This window comes from Mus musculus, chromosome 3, assembly GCF_000001635.26.
Source record: "Mus musculus strain C57BL/6J chromosome 3, GRCm38.p6 C57BL/6J".
NCBI lineage: Eukaryota > Metazoa > Chordata > Mammalia > Rodentia > Muridae > Mus > Mus musculus.
Window position 1 is genome coordinate 15,217,199 of NC_000069.6, and position 13,388 is coordinate 15,230,586.

Sequence of the window (13,388 nt, forward strand, 5' to 3'; positions counted from 1 at the left end):
TATTTTCCCTTGACTTTTAGATCAAGAGAAAATAGGCTTGTTGCTTCTAAAACCATATATTCTAGAGCCATAAAACTATTCTAAAACCATTCTTTTCTGTTCCATATATGGGTTAATTTCTTATACTTGCATATATTGTCTTCAATTTGGGTTAGGTCATTCCTTGTTGACTGCTTATCTTTTTTTATAATCTTAATTTCCCTGCCTCCTTTTTGTGTTCATTAATATAATGAATTATATGATTTCAACAGCATCTCCATTTTTCCATGCCCTCCTTCCTTCCCCCTCCTCTTCCCTTACTCTCTTCCTTCCTCCCTCCCTCCTTCCCTCTTCTTCATTCCTCCCCTTTTTTCTCCCTTTACCTTTCTCCCTATCTCCTTTCTGGTCTCCTTTTCTCCCCTTTCTTCATTCCTTAATTCTTATTAATTCTTTCTCAAGCTTCACTCAGATTTGTTCATTTTATGATTCCAGAATCAACTGAGTAATAATACATTCCTTTATGCTAATCCATCAAAATGCCTTTGATCTTAATCAGTTCTTGTCTGTTCTTTGTCCCTTGTCTGTGCCCCTTTTGATTATGAAACCAATGAACAGAGAATATTTCTAATGGTGTGTGTTCACAGTTGAATCAGGCATAGGACTGAAAAATAACATCATTAATAGCTCTTACTTTGACAACATTCATAGTTTTAGTTAACTTGCAGATAATTACATTAATATAGTTACATCAAAAATCTCTTGGAATATATTTAGATCATTGTAATCATTGCTAAGGTAAAATAGGCAGTGAGCAAAAGCTGATGTAATGATATCAGCCTCAGGGAACGTTCTGTGGAACAATCCTCAAGGTGTCCTTATGTTTCAGAACACATAATCTCTATTGTTGCTAAGCCACTCAATTCTGGAAGCAATCAGTATCAACCAGCCAAACTAACATTTCACACATAGTTTTATGTTTTAGAGACAGATAAGCAACTAGACTGATGTGCAAGTCACTCAACACAGAAATAACATCATTAATAATAAAAGTATGTGCTTCATTCTCCATGACAGGGAAAAATCTACATCTAAAAGCTTAATTATGTTTTACAGTCTTCTCTTTATGAGATAATAAGACAGTCAATAAATGTTTATCATGCTTTCATTTTTTTTTTCATTATCCATGGCATGTACAAGTTCACAAATGCGACTGGTATGTCCTGGTCTGCAGCCAGCAGTAGCACAGAGCAGGAAGAGTAGGTGACGAAGCCTTGAACTGCCACTTAATGTAAATCTGTTCACTTGGTACAACAGAAGACCTCCATCTGAAAGACACCTTTCCTCATGTTTCCCCAATTTATATAGAGAGTGATTTCAATGATATTTCATGGGCACTCTGACACACTTTTCTTACTTTTCTATATAGTTAATCCATGTGAGCTAGACTAAGCTTATGCATTTATAATAATGAAGTTAAATCATAATTTAAATTATTATTATTAAATAATATCGAGTGATCATTTTCTTTTGAAAAGCTTTTTCTTCCTTTTTTCAGTTTTAAATTTTATTTTCTAGTTTATGCTGGTTTTGTTTATTTGTTTGTTTTTGGTTTTAGACAGGACTTCATGTATCCCAGGTCAGCATCAAACTTACTGTGTAACCAACAGCTACCTTAAAAACTGGATCCTCATTAGGAGGCTGATTATGGATGGACCCCATAATCAGCCTCCAAACGCAGTCACCATTGCATACACCAACAGGATTTTGCTCAAAGGACCCTGATATAGCTGTCTCTTGTGAGGCTATGCCAGTGCCTGGCAATCACAGAAGTGGATGCTCCCAGTCAGCTATTGGATGGAACACAGGGCCCTCAATGGAGGAGCTAGAGAAAGTACCCTAGGTCTTCAACCCTATAGGTGGAACAACAATATGAACTAACCAGTACCCCCAGAGCTTGTGTCTCTAGCTGCATATGTAGCAGAAGATGGCCTAGTTGGCCATCACTGGAAAGAGAGGCCCCCTGGTCTTGCAAACTTTATATCCCCCAGTACAGGGGAATGCCAGAGCCAAGAAGTGGGAGGGGGTGGGTAGCAGAGTGGGGAGAAGGGAGGGTATGGGTGACTTTTGGGATATCATTTGAAATGTAAATGAACAAAATACCCAATAAAAAATTGGAAAAAAACTTGACCCTCTTGTGTGTGACATTTAAGTGCTAGAATTGAAAATACACATTGCTACACCTAGTGATGACCATATTTGATGAGCCAAGTCTGGTGATCTTTGCCTTCTTGAAAGTCAGCCAAGATAAACACATGCCCTATGAAACTGGAGGGCTCACAGTTGCTAAATCTGGGGGAACATTAAGAGGAGCACAAGGAAATACTTTAATGAGAGGTCAACATCCCACATTGGCCTGGAAGACGATCCTTTGGGTTAAGAACCTTTCCATGAAGCGGTCCAGGGCTGGCTTTCCTCTTACCCAACAACTGAGTGGCAGGGCAAAGGGAAAACTAGTGAGCTCCATTAAATAGAATGTGAGCCATAGAAATAAAGAGTTTAATTTTATTTCAGATTGCTTGACTTCTTTTATTTGGAGTTCTTCCTTCTCTGTCTTATCTCTGCTGCCAGCCCACATTTGTAACAACTAAGTATAGTCACAAGAAAAACTTGAAACAAATCCCCTGGGGAGATCTTTAGTAGACTCTGATTAGGTCTAGGAATCTATTTATGTGGGGTGGAAACATCGCCACTAACACAATAGCTTGGGAACACTCTGAATTTAAAGAATTGAGTTTTGTTTTGTGTTTATTTAAATGCTATTTAAATATTTGAAGAAAAGGAAAAAGTAATATTTGTGGGTTTAGAACCAAAAGTATGTACTTTAAGAAATATAATTTAGCCTGGCAATGGTGGCGCACTTGGGAGGCAGAGGCATGCGGATCTCTGAGTTCGAGGCCAGCCTGGTCTACAGAGTGAGTTCCAGGACAGCCAGGGCTACACAGAGAAATCCTGTCTTGAAAGAGAGAGAGAGAATTTACAGTGAGTACTCAAATATATCTTAATTAATTATTAAGAGCTGTGTGATCAGGTTCAAGTCTTGACCATGCCGAGTGATGTCTTTGAAGAACCAAGCTTGCCTTTTGGCAAGCATGCAAGCAAGAGCTACTAATGTTGGCAAGATGTCATTTTTCTCAATTTTTCAATTTTTCCTATGGACAATCTCTTTTCCATGTTTATTTCAGTTTTGATTTCCTCTTTAGGAAGACCTGTTATGGACAGGATCATTTCCAAAGTATCACTGCAGGCTCTGATGAGATGGCTAGACTGGAAGTTCACAAACAACCCTGACTCAGCTTTCTGAGGAAACATCTGCAACACTCCCTGGGATATTCTCTCAGTAGACACTTCAAGCAGAGAAGAAGCAGTACATAAAACGGTGCTTATTTCAAACTGTCATACTCTCATGCCTTCCGGATCAACTGGGGTTGTATGTTCCATTAAGTGAATCAGATAGAATCATCTCCCAGGATTAATATTACCCTACCGCTTAATAGCCATGTAGCATGTAGGTAAATGGGGATGTAGTCCACTCATTTCATCCTGAACAGATGATCACAGGAAACTGTACCGTTTAATCCTACTTGGACATTGAAGTCCTGTAGCGATGGTTCCCATGCAAGTCGTGCCTGTCCCTCAGCAATGGGATATACTACTGTGACAGCAGGCATGAGCCACTTGAGCCTGTGCTACTCAGGCTGCATGAGAGCTGGGAGCACTTGGAGACTGTATTACTACTCCCAAAGAAAGGTATTTCTGAAAATAATGACGTGACACATTTCTTCAGAATTGAGCATGGATGGAACCATTTGAGCATGAACTGTCCTAGTCTTGTACATCTCAGCTGTCTCTTCAGTTGGAAGTTTATATTGATGTGACCTACTGTGAATGCTTCATAAAAGAAGCAAACCTGTTACTAGGAATAAGTATATCAGCCAAATATTAGATATCTTAAAGTTACTATTTTCCTCAAAAACTGCTTTTCATGATTCATAACTTTGATGGTACATAAGAACATTTAAAGCAGGCTAGATAATACTCATATTCTTTCTGATATAATGTTCCTATGAAGTAAAGGTACAGAAATGAATGGCATGTACTTTTAAGCAATGATTTTCTTAAGAAAAATAGAAATATTCATAAAGGGATAGAAATGGAGATTGATGGTGTAATGATTACTTAGTATGTACCAGGCACTGAGTTTGCTCCCCAGAAAGATATATGTATACACACACACACACACACACACACACACACAAACACCTTGTTTGTTGGGGAGATACCGGAAGAGAGATATCAGTTATAATTGCTAACAGTTTGAAAATATTTAAAGATTCACTTGAATTATTTTAATAGTGTGAAGTTTCGATGTGTGAACAAACTGTACAATTATCCTATCCATCATCTCAGATATTTATCATTTCTTCATATTAAATTCCATCAATTATCATTTTGAAATATGTAATCAATTTCTGCTAACTATGTAATTCTGCTCTGCTCTAGAAAGTTATTAATGACTCCACAATCCAATGATATACCTTGGAATTTTTGTCAAGAGACAAATAAGACAGGAAAATCACATCCTCTCACATTACCACTGCTGCTTTGCTAGCATAGCCCGCATTCTCTCTGGTCACAGTCATGGTGATGAGAGCATGCTGCATATCTCTCAGATCTCACATGGCATCAATTAGGAAATCTCTCCTATCTCAGGTTTTTGGGCTGATTTGTGATCATTCCATGCTGCCAATGGTCTACAATTTATGTCACTCTACTAGAACTCACACCATTCTCTACGATAGTCAGTACCACAGCAGGAAAGTTTGCCAGTTGTGGCTAAAATATTGCCCTGGGCACCAGGAAGTTTTCCAACCTTGACTTCAAGAGTGAGGGCTGGTGAGGAGAGATGCTTGTAGATAAGGACAGGTAAGGGCTACTTGATGTATGTAGATAATCTAACATTTCTCACTCCCAGAGAAAGGTTTGATGCTTCTATCTTTTTTCCTGAGGACTATCTGATTTGTACCAGTTTCACAATCTACTGCCCACTAACTGAGTTTAGACTTGTTGGAGTCTCAAATGTTCTTCCATAGAATCTGTTGCATATGGCTGTTTTCTTGCTTTATAAAAACACCACTTAAACTGCATCTTTCCTGAACATAAGCCTGGAATTCCAAAGTATCTTACTATCATAATTCTCTTGAATTTTGGAAGAAAAAAATTCATTAATTATAACTATGAATCTTGGAGTTTTACTATATTTGGGGACACTTTATATATTTAAAATTTTCTAAGAAATGTTTGGAATGGTCAGGTCTGGAAATATTTATCAAGACAAAGAGGTAAGCAACATATTCTAGAGGCTATCTTCTTGCCTGAGAAGCAAAGTAAATTCATACAATGTCACTTAGTTATGAGAACTAGGCAACAGAATTTCCTGGTACATGTGGAGCATGCAGGAAGGATTTGCTAACAAAAGGATGCTAAGGGATGTGTGCAGAGGGAGCTGAGGGTCATAGGGAGCTTGCCTGGCATGCTGGAGTTTCTACCGTTGATCTACATCACTGCAGAAACAAGACACACAAGCAAAAACCTTTAACAAATGAGCATATTTATCTGTATTAAGCACAGAAGAGCCAAGTCAGTGAGCCAGACTCCCACCACTGACAGGAGCCCAGGAGACTGCCTTTGCCTTTAGCTCATGTTCACCAGTGTAGATCTACTCCCAAGGTTAAACATTTTCATTTTATTGACATCCCACCCTTTTGTGATTATTAGGATATAGGAATAAATGGCAGGATGCTTTAGGTTACTTCCCTTCCGGTGGAAGAGCCGCATGGTTGGCATATAACCCATAGCATCCACGGCCATGGATCCCAGGGCATTAAACAGTAGATACTCCAGGTAAGATGGGAGACTCACTCCTAATCCATCTCCAATGGACAGAGGGTAGGTAGGACTGCAGAGGATTGGAAGAATCCAAGAACAGATATAAATCACTCAGTCTTACTCCTTGGACTGATCCCATCTCACTTTTGCCGGGCATTCTGTTGTTACTCTTCTTAGTTCAATGGATCTGACCCTATTATTGCCCATGATCGACTTTTAGTCACAATACTGAAGTATCCTGCAGAGAAGGTACAGAGCCTTTTGGCACAGTTGTCAGCGTACCTGAAAGTAATGCGAAGTTTTCTTATAATGTGAAGCTTGCCACTCATTCTTGGACTTTGTACAGAAGAATCTCAAACATGCACACAAGGAAGCTCCACACTGTGGAAAGACTAATGCCCCTGCCAAGGTAGGATTTCACTGGTAACGTGTGAACAAGCACACTCCGGTAATAAGTTTATCCTCTAAAGAGGCATTTATACTTTCTAGAGAGAATTGCCTTTAAAGATACATCTGAACCAGTCTTTAGATTTCTTGGAAAACCAGAAATTTCATGCCTCAGTCATGCTCTTTACTCAGAGACTCCTGTGATTATGTGACTCTCAGTGTGTGTGTCCTGTAAAAATTGCATTAGTAAATATCAGCCTAGTAATTCTTGGTGTTATGATTGTACAGCAAAGCAATTGACCTTCATGCATCCCACATTCAATAGTACAGAAGTACATGCAGATTAGCCATGGACAGTCCAGTTCCCTTTTATTCAAAAGGTCATACAAAACCAGAATCAGTATGTGCAAATATGTGAGATAATTATTCAGACTTTCCCTAGGACCTAAGACAGAAATAAGTAATATATAGCTTTTCTTGCAATAAAATTATGCATGGAACGACTAACTTGGTGACCTTCACATCCTTCATCCACTTTCATATTATTAAAACTCTGATCCCTACCTAATACAATTTAATCTCTTGAAATTATACATCATATGAAGCTCTAAGGATGGCTGAGCAAAAAAAAAAAATCACTTTTCTTTATATTACTATTCTGCTCAAATTTACTGTTAATTTAGTTTAGGTCTAATGTTTTAAAGCAGTTCTGAGTCAGGCTGTCTTCCTAACTAGAATAAATTCAAAGGCCTTTGAAGTAGTAAATATGAAGCTATATTTATGGGCAGAAAATGAAAGTGGGGCAGAGGCAGCCAAAGTTGCTGGCTGAGTGTTTTGTATTTAAACATGACTTGAACAATTGACTGATGTGAGGAGCTGAAATGCTGTTTTTGTGATGGGCTGAGACACAACTCTCCTTATAAAGTATTCTCCTAAGTTGGGTTTTCTGTGTTATATGCTTTTTCAATTCATTATGTAAGTCATTCTTAGGCAGGTTTAATTTAATACCATGATCTTTTGACGTTTGTGACCTTATGTTTTACATCAGTCTGTGTGTTGGGGATGAAGCATGGATATTGGCCAGAAGATTATCTGAGACAAGAGAGCTTCCTTTCCTCTGAGCTAAATAGATCTGTTTGACTGGCACACATGTGACTGATAACAGTAGTGGGGGACCCAGGGAGGGCATCTGACTTTATCTTTAAAGGGAATTTCCTCTTTTTAGAAAAATCTTTTTTGGTTTGTTTTTTAATGAAATTTTCTGTTAAGATTTGCTTATTTTATGTGTATGAATGTTGGTGCCTGCTCATGGAGTCAAAAGGCTTTAGTGCCCCTGGAGCTGGAGGTGTAGATATTGAGAGCCACCATTTGTGTTCTGGGAATCAAATCCAGTTTTTCTATAAAAAGATCAAGTACTCTTAACCACTGAGCTAACTCTACAGTCCAAGCTTGTATCCCTTTTGCTTCAACACACTAGACTGTGAATTTTAATCATATCGACAAATCACCTTCACCATAGCTTTATAAATATATTTTACTATAAACATCAGACTCCAACTGAGTTTTCACATAAAACTATCCCACAAACTGTATAAGCGCTATTATCTACAAAATTGAGCCAGGTCTTTGTTGTAAATTGATTCTAATGTTATTTGTGTTAATTTGGCTCCCAACATCGCACGGGGATGTGCAAATCTGCCTGTAAGATGCTGAGGGTCCCTGACCCTATTTGTCTCTATTGGTAAATAAAGTTGTCAGTGGCCAGTGGTGAGGCCCAGAGACAGAGGTGGGACTTCAGATTTCCTGAGTAAGGGACCATAAGAAGAAGGAGGTTTGGAGAACTGCCTTGCCAGAAAGAGAATAGGATGCTAGCATGAGAGCTATGGATGGCAGAGAACCAGCCATGTAGGAACCAGGGAAAAGCAGTCCCCAAGCTACTTCCTCAACTGTGTCTAAGGTAGTAGAGATGAAATATAGACTTTAGAAAGTAATAACTCTTGAATATTGGAGGGGAGAATGTGTTAGCCATGGAGAAATTTGGAAGTGGCCTAGTCTTTGACCTGCTTAGGGCATATTAAAAATAAGGCTCAAAAGATAGTGAGGCCTGTGAGGGCAAAGTTATGAGAAATCGTTGCAGTTGGAAGAATACACAGATGGGATGGAACAGCTGTGTATATATGTTGTAAAAGACAGAAACGATGGCATGAAAGATATAAAGCTGAAAATGCACAGTGAATTTAGCAATCACCATGTTCTCACATTTCTGCTTTGCAAAGTGTGCTCTTTTATTCTTTAGTTAAGATGTGTACTATTGTGCCATTGACATGGATATGTTTTTCCCCTCTCACCTTTTACATTTTCCCATGGCCTTAAATGTTTGTCTCTTCAATCTCCTGTTAACGTCATTTTCATATCAAAACCAAAATCAACATCCTAACCCTATTTTAGTTTATTAACAGGTATATTTCAGCTTCTTTTAAATCCTTAACCTTCTGTTCCATATCCACAACTGTTTTAATAAAAAGGACATTATTTAGAATTTGATGTAGTTTATTTGTTATGTAGTTTTGTTGTTGTTGTTGTTTCTCTTCAGGAGATTAGGTAGTTTCTTCTTTAGTCTGAAACATGGTTTCCTTTTTCAAATTTTACTCTCCCAGCTTCCATGGACACAATGATGGAAGTTTTTCAGCTCCTCTGTGCTGCCACCATTTAGGAAAAGCTATTACAGCTTTTATTGTATTTCACAGAAAAGATAAGGCTCTTAATATTGTCTGGATTGTTTCTGTAGTTTATAAAAAAGGTAGAAAATAGCACATTGCAAAGCTTCCACCTTCCACCACAGGCAGCACATAACTGATGGGGTCTGGGGTGGGGTTTGGTTGTTTTCATTGCAGACCCTAACTCCTTCACTATAAATGCGGCACTTCCAAAGGAGTCTCACTGGTTAATTTGGTTTCCCTTTCTTTTCAGCGCTTTTAGGTGCTCCTTTCTCTCTGCTCCTTCTATGGTCTAATTAAGCCTTTAGAATTTTGACATTTGAATTTTTTTCATGGTTCTTCAGAACAGGTATTGGTCATTTACCCCACACTATAATTTTCAAGTTTTTAGGATACAGATAAGGGACCATCGGCGAATGCTATGCTTTGGCAAAGAACTCTATATTGACTTTGTCAGTCAAAGAAATGCAGTTGAATCTTCTTGGTCTCTCTTTGTCTTCAGTCTCAAAATTAAATATTGAAGAGTTGCTCATTATGCCTACTTTATACATGTATTACCACAGTTCTTCATATTATTTTAGGATGGGTTCTTCTGAAATGAAATGTAAATGTTTATTTGTGACCTTTTGTCCCCAAAAGTTCAGTCTGATTCTTTCTGGACTGGCCACTAGTTACTGACTGAAGTCCTTGATAGACTACTCTCCTGCTCTTCCCTGGAGCTTCCTGTCACCAAATGTTACATCAAATTCAAGTTAATGGAGGCCACTGGTTGCAGTTCTCAACAATGGAAATAATCAGGAGCAAGGGATACAATTTCTGCTTCATCTGTTTGATAAGAAACTAAGGAATACCGAATGGCTGAGAAGCACCTGGAAAAAAATGTTCAACATCCTTAATCATTAGGAAAATGCAAATCAAAATAAGCCTGAGATTCCACCTCACACCAGTCAGAATGGCTAAGGTCAAAAATGCAGGTGACAGCAGATGCTAGCGAGGATGTGGAGAAAGAGGAACACTCCTCCATTGTTGGGATTGCAAGCTGATACAACCACTCTGGGAATCAGTCTGGCAGTCCCTCAGAAAATTGGACATAGCACTACTGGAAGATCCAGCAATTCTTCTCCTGGGTATATACTCAGAAGATGTTCCAACTTGTAATAAAGACACATGTTCTACTATGTTCATAGCAGCCTTATGTATAATAGCCAGAAGCTGGAAAGAACCCAGATGTCCCTCAACAGAGGAATGGATACAGAAAATGTGGTACATTTACACAATGGAATACTACTCAGCTATTAAAAACAATAAAGTTATGAAATTCTTAGGCAAATGGATGCATCTGGAGGATACCATCCGGAAGGAGGTAACACAATCACAAAAGAACTCACATTATGCACTCACTAATGAATGGATATTAGCCCAGAAACTTAGAATACCCAAGATACAGTTTCCAAAACACATGAAACTCAAGAAGAAGGAAGACCAAAGTGTGGATTCTTTGTTCCTTCTTAGCATGGGGAGCAAAATACCCATGGAAGGAGTTACAGAGACAAGGTTTGGAGCTAAGACAGAGGACCATCCAGAGACTGCCCCACCCAGGGATCCATCCCATAAACAACCACCAAACCCAGACACTATTGCATATGCCAGAAAGATTTTGCTGACAGGACCCTGATATAGCTTCTCTCTTGTGAGGCTACTCAGGTGCCTGGCAAATACAGATGCTCACAGTCAGCTATTGGATGGAACACAGGGCCCCCAATGGAGGAGCTAGACAAAGTACCTAAGAGCTAAAGGGGTCTGCAACCCTATAGGAGGAACAACAATATGAACTAACCAGTACCCCCCAAAGCTGTGTCTCTAGTTGCATATGTAGCAGAGGATGGCCTAGTCGGCCATTACTGGGAAGAGAGTCCCTTGGTCTTATAAAGATCATATGCCCCAATACAGGGGAATGCCAGGGCCAGGAAGCAAGAGTGGGTGGGTTGGGGAGCAGGGTGGGGGGAGGGTATAGGAGGCTTTGTGGATAGCATTTAAAAAGTAAATGAAGAAAATATCTAATAAAAAAAGAAAAAGGAAAGAAAAAGAATAAGTTTTATGGATTTGCTTTGATAGTTCTGTGTGCTACTTAGACAGAAACATACCTGAGATGTAACTTCCATCCAACCCACAACCTACTTTCACTCCAACATAAACTAATGACCTAATGACCTATTGACCACCTGGATCAGGGAGACTATTGTGGGAAAGATGAATAAGCTCTAATCAACTGTGTATCTGGGTCCTTGGAATTTTTTTGTTCAGTACTTTGGCTGTTATTCTGAATCTTTTTCCTTTCTTCCCATGTTGTTACAAAAAGGAGATAAATATGCAGATGTGAGAAAAACAGTCATATCTGTGCTGGCCTCTGATGTTTAATGAACACATTTCTGGTATAGCACTCTGCAATGCCATCACATAAGCAATGATAGCAGCCATTCCAGTACCAGTGATAAACACAGTGATCCCACGGCTCAGCACACCGTGGCCACATGGTAGAAAGGCAACTTCAAAACTAAGAGAAAGAAATGTTTTCATCACATTTGCTTGCTCAGAGGAAGGGGAAAGTCCAACCAGAGGTTGCAGGAGAAACAAAAAAAAATTCTGTGATAGATGGGGCTTCAGGTTTATGAATGACTCACCAGCTGAGTAAAAGGAAGAGAGGCAGAAGACAAATCATTTCTGGGTTTGGTGGCAATCATCTGTTATTCCAGCACTCAAGAGGCTGAAGTAGGAGCACCATGAGATTAAGTCCAGCCTGGAGTACTTAGCAAGGAAGACACAGTCTCAAAAATAAACAGACAAATAAAAGAACATCCTCTAGCTTGGCTAGAGCTTGGTGATAGAGACCAGTTTTAGAGAACCAGCCAGCTTTGTCACTGAATCTGTCTTTCAGCAGTCAACCAGACCTAGGAAAACACCAATTTTTTTTTTTTGTCTTTTTATTTGAGTGGACCTTATTATTGGTAGGTGCCAAGAAGCAGCAGTAATTTAATCAAGTTCCATGAAATGTGGGAACCTCTGTGAATTTTGTGGGAAAAATATTATTGCCTTAAAGATTGGTAACAACACCCCTGACCTCTCTGTTATTCATATAAGAATACCAGCTTTTTTCTGTATATGTTTGCTGTTCTGATATGTGACTTAATAGGAGCAGCATTATGCTTTTGGAATATGTTTAAGACCCATGAGTTCCAAACATGGACATTTTAAACTATTTAATTATAAGTCTAAATGCATATATACGTAATTTTAAACCAGAACTATTGTTTCTTTTTTTGCATTTCTTTTTTATTATTTCCTTTATTTACATTTCAAATGTTATCCCCTTTCATAGTTTCCCCTCCAAAAATCCCCTATCTCCTCCCCCTTCCCTCTGCTCACCAACCCACCTACTCTCACTTCCTGGCCCTGTCTTTCCCCTATACTAGGGAATAGAACCTTCACAGGACCAAGGGCCTTTCCTTCCATTGATGACTAACTAGGCCATCCTCTGCTACATATGCATCTAGAGCCATGAGTCCCACCATGTGTTTTCTTTGATTGGTGGTTTAGTCCCAGGGAGCTCTGGGGGTACTGGTTAGTTCATATTGTTAGAACTATTGTTTCTTTAGAGGGAAACACACAGAGACACACAGAGACACACAAGACACATAGACAGACAAACAGGACAGCAGGACAGACACATACACACAGGGGAGAGAGAGAGAGAGAGAGAGAGAGAGAGAGAGAGAGAGAGAGAGAGAGAGAGAATGTATGTTTCGGTGGTCTTCCCAATGGAAATAGTTTTTCCTACAATACTTCTGAACTTAGGTAACTCTTTTGTCAGTAGTGTTGATGAGTCGGGAATTCAATTATACTTGCCATAAGTTTCACAATAAAACTATTATTTCCGAGCTACTATGAAATCATACTAAGAAAAACAACGTGTATAATAAAAGTTCAATTAATATAACTGTGAGGAAATGATGTCTCATATGTTTGTGGGACAGTGGACTGTGCTAGGAAACTTGGAATGGTTGAGTGAGTTGGAAACTATAGAAACTCTGAGAGGAAGGCAGGAGCTTCACCTGCTTCTGACTAGGCTCTTGCCAGGTGACCACACTCGTTACATAGGAATGTGAGCTTTATTCATGTAGATCAGGATACTCGTTACATAGGAATGTGAGCTTTATTCATGTAGATCAGGATAGAATTCTCCACGCTAATTGAGTATTTAGAGGCCCCGAGGGTTTAGCCCATAAGCTTCCCTTCTTGGACATCCCTTCCTGCAAAAGTTATTTAATCTCTGGTCCTCCTTAAGGAGGTGGTATGCACCTA